The sequence below is a fragment of the Sapajus apella genome, unplaced genomic scaffold (genome assembly GCF_009761245.1).
Source record: "Sapajus apella isolate SASKATOON/1434 unplaced genomic scaffold, GSC_monkey_1.0 scaffold135, whole genome shotgun sequence".
NCBI classification, from domain to species: domain Eukaryota; kingdom Metazoa; phylum Chordata; class Mammalia; order Primates; family Cebidae; genus Sapajus; species Sapajus apella.
This window is the reverse complement of record NW_022437075.1, coordinates 1,855,560-1,866,446: the sequence shown is the minus strand read 5'-3', so window position 1 is coordinate 1,866,446 and position 10,887 is coordinate 1,855,560. Positions and strand designations below refer to the sequence as shown.

The following is a 10,887-nucleotide window of genomic DNA, read 5'->3' as shown; positions in this document are numbered from 1 at the left end:
CGCAGGCTGGAGTTCAGTGTGCAGTGGCACCAACTCAGCCACTGAACACAAAACTTGGGCAGCGCAGTCTGTGATGTTCTCTGGGGTCTGCATAAAGATAATGACCACTGATGTACAGAAAGTCTTTTTTTTTTTTCTTTTGAGACAGGGTCTCACTCTGTCACTGAGGCTGGAGTGCAGTGACACAATCTTGGCTCACTGCAACTTCTGCCTTTTGTATTCAAGCGATTCTTCTGCCTCAACCTCCCTAGTAGTTGGGACTACAGGTGCCTGCCACCATGCCTGCCTAATTTTTGTATTTTTAGTAGAGACAGGATTTCACCGTTTTGGCCGGGCTGTTCTTGAACTCCTGGCCACCAGTGATCTGCCCACCTTGGCCTCCCCAAAGTGCTAGGTTTACAGGTGTCAGCCACTGCACCCAGCCAAAAAGTACTTTCTGAGTAACATGCTTGCATGAAGGAGCAGCCAGGGCAAGATCCCACCCCAACCCCCACCACCTTTGTAAAACAAGAAAATTGAACGAACTAGGTACTTTGCCTTATTTTTTCATCATGTTTCATATTTCGAAACATTTTCATGTTTGAAAGGTGATCTAAGATGTGCCCTTTATCTTTTATTTGTGATCAATTAGAATTGATCTTAAAAAAGCACGTACTTTTTGCACATTATCAGTGTTCATGGGCTTTTTGCAGACCCCCAGAGATCATCACAGATTGTGTTTTCCACAGGCCTCATTCCTGCCTGGGGCATTCCCTTTTTCTGGGGACCTATAACCCTGCGGAATGACATGGTGGTGGGGGTTGCACATGTTGATATATATGTTTACATACGTGCCTGTGTGGTTGACATCCCTGTGCTTTACTTCTCCAGACAGCTCAGCAGCTCCTCCTCTTGTAGGGGGACATCAGCAGGCACCACAGTAGCACCGCAGAGCTGCAGAAAGCTGAAGCCAAGAAGGAGGAGACTTGGAAGCTGATGGAGGCTGACAAGGCACAGACAGGGCAGGTGAGATTTGCTTCTTCAGTGATGATGATGGCTGCAGCTTACAGAGCACCCACTGTGCAAAGTGCCTTGTCTACAGTACACCTGTAAAGATACTATTTACTGCACCAGAAACTGAGGACAGAGAGGTTTAGTGACTTACCCAAGGTCACTGCTGTTAAGCAACAGAACTGAGATTTGAACCCTAGCAGACTCCAGGGTTGGTGCTTGTAGTCTCTGCTCTACTGACTGCCCCATCAACTTGAGCAGTTTAGGGGCTCTCATTAGCTCTAGGCAACCTGAATGCTTTAATTCAGGGTTTTCTGCAATGTGGGGTTCAGTTGTGCCTGAAATGGTTTCAGGTTGTGTGTAGACACATTCAATGACAGATGAATGTTTATTTCTTGAGACAGAGTCTCTGTCACCAAGTCTGGAGTGCAGTGGTGTGATCTTGGCTCACTACAACCTCCACCTCCCAGGTTCAAGAAATTTTCCTGCCTCAGCCTCCCATGTAGCTTGGATTACAGACACTCACTACCACGCCTAGCTAATTTTTGTCTTTTTAATAGAGGTAGGATTTCACCATGTTGGCCAGGCCTGGGCTCATCTTCCCTCCTTGGCCTCCCAAAATGCTGGAATTACAAGTGTGAGCCATTGCACCTGGTCTGTTTTTCATTTCTCATTTAGTCCTTATGATTATGTCCCTGAGAAAGTCTCATTTGTGTCCTAGCCTGCTTTCGGTACCTAACAGCCGCTAGCCTCTGTTTGTAACAAGGAGAGCGGGTTTCAAGCTCCTATTTATTTTTTTAAAAGATCATCTATTTTGGGCAAGTGTTAATAATTCTTTTATGGTAGTGATCCAAAGGTTATTTTTAAAAATAAATGTGATTATGTTTTTTTTTTAAAATAGGGAATGGAATTTTTAACATAGGTAAAAAATAAGCAACCAGATAAAGAAAAACAAACCATGAAAAGTGGTAGCAGGGGAGTGAGGCTGGGACACTTCCTTTTAGATCCACTGTATTGTCATAATTAAAAGAACTACAGGAGCAAGATCAAACAAACTCAAAAGCTAGCAGAAGACAAGAAATAACTAAGTTCAGAGCAGAACTGAAGGAGATAGAGACACATAAAACCCTTAAAAAAAAAAAAAAAATCAGTGAATCCAGGAAGTGGTTTTTTTTGAAAAGATCAACAAAATAGACCACTAGCCAGACTAATAAAAAAGAAAACAGAGAATAATAGATGCAATAAAAAGTGATAAAGGGGATATCACCACTGATCTCATAGGAATACAAACTGCCATCAGAGATTACTACCAATACCTCTTGCAAATAAACCAGTAAATCTAGACGATACGGATAAATTCCTGGACATGTACACCCTCCAAGACTAAACCGGGAAGAAGTTAAATCCCTGAATAAACCAATAACAACAAGGTCTGAAATTGAGGCAGCAATTAATAGCCTACCAAACAAAAGTCCAGGACCAGACGGGTTCACAGCCAAATTTTACCATAGGTAAAAAGAGGAGCTGGTACCATTCCTTCTGAAACTATTCAAAACAATACGAAAAAAGGGAATCCTACCTAATTCATTTTATGAAACCAACATCATCCTGATAACAAAACCTAGCAGAGACACAACTAAAAAAGAAAATTTCAGGCCTATATCCATGATGAACATTAATGGGAAAATCCTCAATAAAATATTGGCAAACTGAACCCAACAGCACATCAAGAAGCTCCATCATATTCCAAGTTAGCTTCATCCCTGAAATGCAAGGCTGGTTCAACATATGCAAATCTATAAACATAATCCATCACATAAACAGAACCAAGACAAAAACCACATGATTATCTCAATAGATGCAGAGAACACCTTCGACAAAATTCAACAGCCCTTTATGCTGAAAACTCTCAAGAAACGAGGTATTGATGGGATGTATCTCAAAATAAGAGCTATTTATGACAAACCCACAGACAATAACATAGTGTATGGGCAAAAACTGGAAGCACTCCCCTTGAAAACCGGTATAGGAAAAGGATGCCTTCTCTCACCACTCCTACTCAACATACTATTGGAAGTTCTGGTCAGGGAAATCAGGCAAGAAAAAGAAATAAAGGGTATTCAAATAGGAAAAGAGGAAGTCAAATTGTCTCTATTTGCAGATGACATTGTATATTTAGAAGACCCCATCTTCTCAGCCCAAAATCTTTTTTTTTTTTTTTTTTTTTTTTTTTTTTTTTGGGACGGAGTTTCGCTCTTGTTACCCAGGCTGGAGTGCAATGGCGCGATCTTGGCTCACCGCAACCTCCGCCTCCTGGGTTCAGGCAATTCTCCTGCCTCAGCCTCCTGAGTAGCTGGGATTACAGGCACGCACCACCATGCCCAGCTAATTTTTTGTATTTTTAGTAGAGACGGGGTTTCACCATGTTGACCAGGATGGTCTCGATCTCTTGACCTCGTGATCCACCCGCCTCGGCCTCCCAAAGTGCTGGGATTACAGGCTTGAGCCACCGCGCCCGGCCAGCCCAAAATCTTTTTAAGCTGATAAGCAAATGCAGCAAAGTCTAAGAATACACAATGTGCAAAAGTCACAAGCATTCCTGTACACATATAACAGATAGATAGCCAAATCATGAGTCAACTGCCATTCACAATTGCTATAAAGAGAGTAAAATATCTAGGAATACATCTAACAGACCTCTTGAAGGAGAATTACAAACCATTGCTCAAGGAAGTAAGAGAGGAAACAAACAGATGGAAAAACATTCCATGCTCATGGTTGGGTAGAATCAATATTGTGAAAATGGCCATACTTCCCAAAATAATTTATACATTTAATGCTACCCCATCAAGCTACCATTGACTTTCTTCACAAAATTGGTAAAAACTACCTTAAACTTCGTATATAACCAAGACAGCCCGCATAGCCAAGACAATCTTAAGCAAAACAACAAGAAGCCAGAGGCATCATGCTACCTGACTTTAAACTATATTACAAGGCTACAGTAATCAAAACAGCATGGTTCTGTTACCAAAACAGAGATATAGACCAATGGAATAGAAGAGAGGCCTTAGAAGTAATGCCATACATCTACAACCATCTGATCTTTGACACACTTGACAAAAACAAGCAATGGGGAAAGGATTCCCTATTTAATAAGTGGTGTTGGGAAAACTGGCTAGCCATCTGCAGAAAGCTGAAACTGCATCCCTTCCTTACGCCTTATACACAGATTAACTCCAGATGGATTAAAGATTTAAACATAAGACCTAGCACCATAAAAACCCTAGAAGAAAACCTAGGCAGTAACAAACATTCAGGACATAGGCATAAGCAAGAACTTCATGACTAAAACACCAAAAGCAATGGCAACAAAAGCCAAAATAGGCAAGTGGGATCTAATTAAACTTAAGAGCTTCTGCACAGCAAAGGAAACAATCATTAGAGTGAACCAGCAACCAACAGAACGGGAAAAAACTTTTGCTAGTCTACCCATCTAACAAAGGGCTAATATCCAAGAATCTAGAAAGAAATTAAACAAATTTACAAGAAAACCTCATCAAAAAGTGGGCAAAGGATATGAACAGATGCTTCTCAAAGGAAGATGTTTTTGCAGCCAACAAACATGAAAAAAAGCTCATCATCACTGCTCATTAGAGAAATGAAAATCAAAATCACATTGAGATATCATCTCATGCCAGTTAGAATGGCGATCATTAAAAAAATCAGGAGGTAACATGCTGGAGAGGATGGGGAGAAATAGGAATGCATTTACACTGTTGGCAGGAGTGTAAATTAGTTCAGCCACTGTGGAAGACACTGGCAATTTCTCAAGGATATGGAACTAGAAATACCATTTGACCCAGCTATCCCAGTACTGGGATATACCCAAAGGATTATAAATCGTTCTTTTGTAAAGATACATGCACACACGTGCTTATCGTGGCACTGTTTACAATAGTAAAGACTTGGAACCAACCCAAATGCCCATCAAAGATAGACTGGATAAAGAAATTGTGGTACATATACACCACGGAATACTATGCAGCCATAAAAAATGATGAGTTCATGTCCTTTGCAGGGACATGGATGAAACTGGAAACCATCATTCTCAGAAAACTGACACAAGAACAGAAAACCAAACACAGCATGTTCTTACTCATAAGTGGGTGTTGAACAATAAGAACACAGGGACACAGGGAGGGGAACATCACACACCAGGGCCTGTCAAGAGTAGAGGGGAGTAAGGGAGGGATAGCAGGCGGTGGAGGGATAACAGGAGAAATACCTAATGTAGGTGACAGGGATGGATATAGCAAACCACCATAGCACATGTATACCTATGTAACAAAACTGCACCTTCTGCATATGTACCCCAGAACTTAGTATAATTTTTAAATATAAATAGATGCAGTCTTGTTATGCTGCCCAGGTGGTTCTCAAACTCCCAGGTAGCTGGGACTGTAGGTGTGTATCACCACACCCAGCTATTTTTTTCCTACAATTTTTAATATTTTAGTCTCACTACAGAACCAATAATATAAGCAGAGAAACAATCTCTCCAACCAAGTATATAATACCCAAATAGTAAGTGTCCAAGAAAAACAGCTATGTGCTATTTGTTGTACAGTTTTTCAACTAAAAGATGCCAGGGAGATTCCATGATTACCACAAGTAATTTGATCTGCTGAAGATTTATACTGGCAAAAATACAGATGTGACACTAGTATGATTTAAAAGCCAAATTATTAATATTTATCTAATTAAACCTTAACCAAATTGCATATTTTCTCTATTGGAGAAAGCATTTCCTAATGTGATTTTTCTGTTGCTATGTATTTTCCAGTCCATTTTTGTTCAGCCCCCACCCTGTCACAACTTAGCAGTCTTTTGTTAGTTACCAATGTTAAATAAAATTTTTTAATCAACTAGCCATGTCTATGGTTTTCTCTGACCAACTTTCCATAAGCATCATAAAACAACAATAGGTAAACCATTGCTAAATTTTTAAAGTAAATACTATGCAAAAGTTGACTGAGTGAGAAAATTTTACAAGAGACCACTTTACCTTGGTAGTAACAGTCAGGTCGTCATCATCTGGTTTAGGCATGAATCCACACACAGTTCGTGGAAAATGCTTTAGAGCAAAAATATACAATAAAAATCAGCAAGTTGATTTTTTTTAACATATTTTTTCCCTGCCAGTTCATATTCAGCTTCCCCCACCAAAAAACAAAAACACAATCTGGGAAAAGGTCAGCCATCTGTATATTAAATAACATTTCTTGATACAATTAAAATAGGGCCTCTGTTCTAAAAATGGATTTTGGTTACCTATTTCTGCCTCCAGTAAATCTATAAAATATTCAATGAAAACTGACCTTGAGCTCCATAACAAATAGTGACAGCCAATATATTGGCAGAGCTTGACAATAATTTACCCTCACAAATTATCTGTCCTGAAGCAGAACATGAAATTCAATTAATGGATGACATAACTTTTGTCACCTAAACTGGAAGGAACCTTATGACCTAAAACAAGGTAGAAAGATCCACTGTCTGTCGTCCATTATCTATCTATGGTTAAAAGACTAATCTGTGTCACTTCAAAATGGCAGTCTTGATTCCTCAGCATGAAACCCACTTAACAAGGTCCCAATGCTTTCCTTTGTCCTAAAAGAATACAGAGAATCCCTGCTATATTTGAAATGTTTGAGAGCTAAATGTACAAGTCTAATAACAAAGGTATATTTTCTTATTGAGGACACTTCCCAGAAAGATTAAAACATTAAAAATTACAAAAATCCAATTATTTTCACTCTATAGGTCCTACTTTATTCAGGTCCACATAAACTAGTAAGCCCTTAAAAATCTCATAGGCACTCAAATAGCCAACGAAAGAGACTGCTGGAAAAACAGAGTCCTGGCAGTTGTACCTCTATGTCCCTAAGCACTATCTAAACATCTTTCTTCCTTTGGGTTCCCACTTCAAGATACCACTTATGCAGGGCTCCATGGCAGTTTCCAATCTTCAAATCTTCAGCCTATGAAAGCACAGGTTCCTGAAAGGATGGCCTCAAATGACCAGGAGTGGGAGCGCTCTATATCCCTGCTCCTGAATAACAGCCTAACTGGAGTCTCTACTAACTACCAGAACAGACACACCTCCAACTACCCAGGATGGAATTAGATGATACGACATTTCTGTCTGCTGTAGAGACTCCTTCCAGTGTCTCCAAATGTTTTAGCATCTTACAGCAAAAATGTTCAGGTTTGCCAGTTCTTGATTTAAAAAGAGCACAGCAATCTGTTTAGAGCTTCCTTGAACCCTCTATTTTAATGTGCCTTTGTAGATAATTCTCAATATCTTGTGTCCTTCATCTTTATAATTTATCGGACTTATCATAAACCCCAGTATTCTAATCCCTTATTGAATAATCTGTATCCAGTGTCATTTCTCTTCAAACTTGTTCTTCCCTGGCTCTTTCCATTCTTAGCCATTTCCATTGGGTTCACCAGCTAATTCCATTTTCATTCTATCCACTGGGTGCACCAGACTCACTCCACCTTTGTATTATTAAAACACAGGCCAGGCCAGGTGTGGTGGCTCACACCTGTAATCCCAGCACTTTGGGAAGCTGAGGCAGGCAGATCACCTGAGGTCAGGAGTTTGAGACCAGCCTGACCAACATGGAGAAACCCCGTCTCTACTAAAAATTCAAAATTATCCAGGCATGGTGGCTCATGCTTGTAATCCCAGATAGGAGGCTGAGGCAGGAGAATCGCTTGAACCCGTGAGGGTGAAGTTTGCGGTGGGCCAAGATTGTGCTATTGCACTCCAGTCTGCCAACAGGAGCGATACTCTGTCTCAAAAACAAAAACAAAAACAAAAAACAATAGCAAAAAAACATGCCAACAGAATTAAAAAAGAAGGAAGAGTATTGGGCTTTAAAACGAGTTCAGATCTCATTTCTACCACTTCGTATGTCCAGAAAAAGGCATCCTAATCTCTTTGAGTCTCATGTTCTCTATCTAGAAAATCACTTGACCAGAACGTTCAACACAGATTGAAGTACTAGAAGATATTTTAATTAGTTCTAAGATTCCTTAAATTTCTGTAATTCTGTGTGCTTTTGGTTCTGTCTATAGGAAAATTGGGAACACATAGCCAGCAGAATTTGAAAACGTAACAAAAGAAACATCAAGGAAGAAAAGTCATGGAAAAAGAAAAAAATAAAAATAAAAAAGCATTATGGAAGTAGGAAGAAATACTAGCCTAAAGGGAAAACAAAACTGGGACGTTAAATAATTTCTCTCCAAGACTTGCCAAATCTTGGTTTTGTAAAACTTCCAGTCCTATGGCCAAACCTTCACTCTGCCCTAAAGGCTTTGATGGTTAATTAAAAAAAAAAAAGAAAAGATGCTGGTTACCACAAAAATTGTCACATTTATTAGGACAAACTCAAGGACTAACTCATTTCTAACAGTAACCTAAAATGAGAGTTTAACGTATTTAAACTCATTAATTTAGATGTTAATTAAAATAATCTGATTAATCTTATTCAGACCTATACCTTGATCAAAGTGCTGCACAGATCTCTGTCAGTCTGTGCTGAGGAGCAAGAGAAAAGATTTGAAAGCCAGATAGGCTGATGGTCAAACTATGAGCCAGCTACTTTGTAAACTATGGAATCATGATCCAATTAATCAACCTCTTTAAACCACAGTTGCCTATTTAATAAACAGTAGGTTATAAGAAAACATGTTGTGATGGCTTTATGAGATAAATGCATAGCACATAATAGGGTATTTAGCCCAGAATACAACACTCAATAGATATTAGTTTCCTCCATCTATATTTTCTTAGTTAACGTGATTTTTTAAATCTGTAAAATCCTATCTGACTGCAGATTCATTAGAACTTCCAGAATCTATTAAAGGGAAAGGTAAAATGCATTTTAAATCAATAATGTATAGAATATTAAAACCATAAGAAAGTACAGTGATGCATGCCTGTAATTTCAGCTATTTGGGAGGCTGAGGAGGATCACTTGAGAAATCCAGAAGCTTGAGACCAGTTTAGAAAACAGCAAGACTGTACCTTCATTAAAAAAAAAGTATGCACAGTTGTGTACATGATTTAGATCATTTTTCTTTAAAGTGTAGGACTGATGCTTTGTTACAAAGCATTCATTTGGGAGCATAACTGGGACCTTATTAGAATTAATACAGATTATACCTATTGGTGTGTAATTAATGCAGTAAGAACTCTTTCTTCCCTCGCTTTATATTTATCAATGCAAGAAATAAATTTATTAAAATTTGATATATACAAGTGAACTGCAGTATACAAGTCATCTTAGACAAACCCTATGAGATTTACTGAAAATGGTATTGTTATCAGAACAGGTGGGATGAGTGACCAGTGTCAGAGCATGATTTCTGAAACAAAATATGAAGGGCAGTTAAAACAGAGTATACCGTAGTTCCTTTATCCACGACATGTGGAAAAGACATACTTGCCATGTTTTTCTCTGCTCTCACACCACACAAACAATCATCAACTAAGAAGGTTTCCATGATCAAACGTGTGGAGGGTTTTTCCCCACCAATAAGCAAGCGATCATTTCTGCAGATGACACAAGCTGGGTGTCATCTAATTCGGTTCTCATACTCTGTCTGCAGATAGCATCAGATTCCACAGGTAAAGGGCTCAGTCCCATGAGACTGCCTCCCTACATCAGATTTAAGTCTGAAACTCCAGAACTTCTGACCAACTGGCTTCAATGTGGGGTTCAATTGAGGTTCCCAGGACTCCTTCTTTGGGTTAAATTGAATTGCTGGAATGGCTCAAAGTACTAAGGGAAACACATTTACCAGTTTGCTATGAATGACATTACAAAAGGTACAGATTACGAGATGCAAAGTGTGGGGGAAGTGGGACAAAGATTCCATGCCCTCCCAGGACACACCATCCTCCAGGAACCTCCATGTATTCAGCGAACTAGAAGCTCTCTAAGCCCAGTCCCTTTGGGTCTTTATGAAAACTTCATTACATATGCACCACTGATTAAGTAAATCACTCCACACTGCATATGCTATTCACCAATTAGTCATCAACACGGCCTCCTTCTGTTGCCAGCCATCAACATCATTAAGGCCTGAAGATCCAGGGTCACTCACAGCTCATGTTTTTCTGACTTAGATTCAAGGGGTGCATAGTGGCCTAACACTGCATTACAATGCCTACATCATTCACCTCACATCATCTCATTTCACAGGCATTGTATCACTTCACATCATCACAGGAAAAAGGGTAGGAACCATAACAATATATTTTATTATGAGTTATTGTTAATTTCTTACTGTGTTTAATTTATAAATTAATACTATCATAGATACATATGTGTAAAAAAAATGGTATGTGATTCAGTACTATATGTGGTTTCAGGCATTTACTGGGAGTCTTAAGATGTATCTCCTACATTTAAGGGGAAACTACTGCACTCATTTTTTTGAACACAACACAGCCTCCCTAGCTCTGCAGTTAAAACTGTTCAGGCTAAGATAAAATGACTTAACACCAGAAGCCAGCAAAACATAGGAATCAGGCCAGGAACAAGGATCCTTGCAAAAACTTTCCAGCCGCCAGAGGAGAAGAGCTCAAGAGAGATTGGTGTGTTACTCTAACACTCTTCTGAGGAAGGTGCTGGGTGGTTTACTCAGCTGTAGCTATATGCTCAGCTCTACATATAACAAGGCCCAAATTCACCTGCCATTTTACCTTCAACAGAAAGAACCACTGGAAAGATCACTCCTTTAAGAGCTTATCCACTCTGAATCACACCTCACCTTCAGAGAGAAGCTTAAGAAACACTGGGGAGGGGTGGCAGGCTG

At 39.4% G+C, this 10,887-nt stretch overlaps 1 long non-coding RNA gene across 3 annotated transcripts in view; it reads left to right on the top strand.

Moving 5' to 3' along the window:
• LOC116540037 overlaps positions 1–10,887 on the top strand; it is a 32,816-nt gene extending 21,929 nt beyond the window's left edge. The window contains exons 3-4 of one of the 3 annotated variants that reach the window (XR_004264274.1): positions 875–1,005; positions 10,784–10,887. This is a non-coding gene — a long non-coding RNA (uncharacterized LOC116540037). Of the gene's footprint in view, positions 1–874; positions 1,006–6,816; positions 6,871–10,783 lie in introns of those variants that run through there. The other 2 variants (XR_004264275.1, XR_004264273.1) reach the window with 2 other exon arrangements.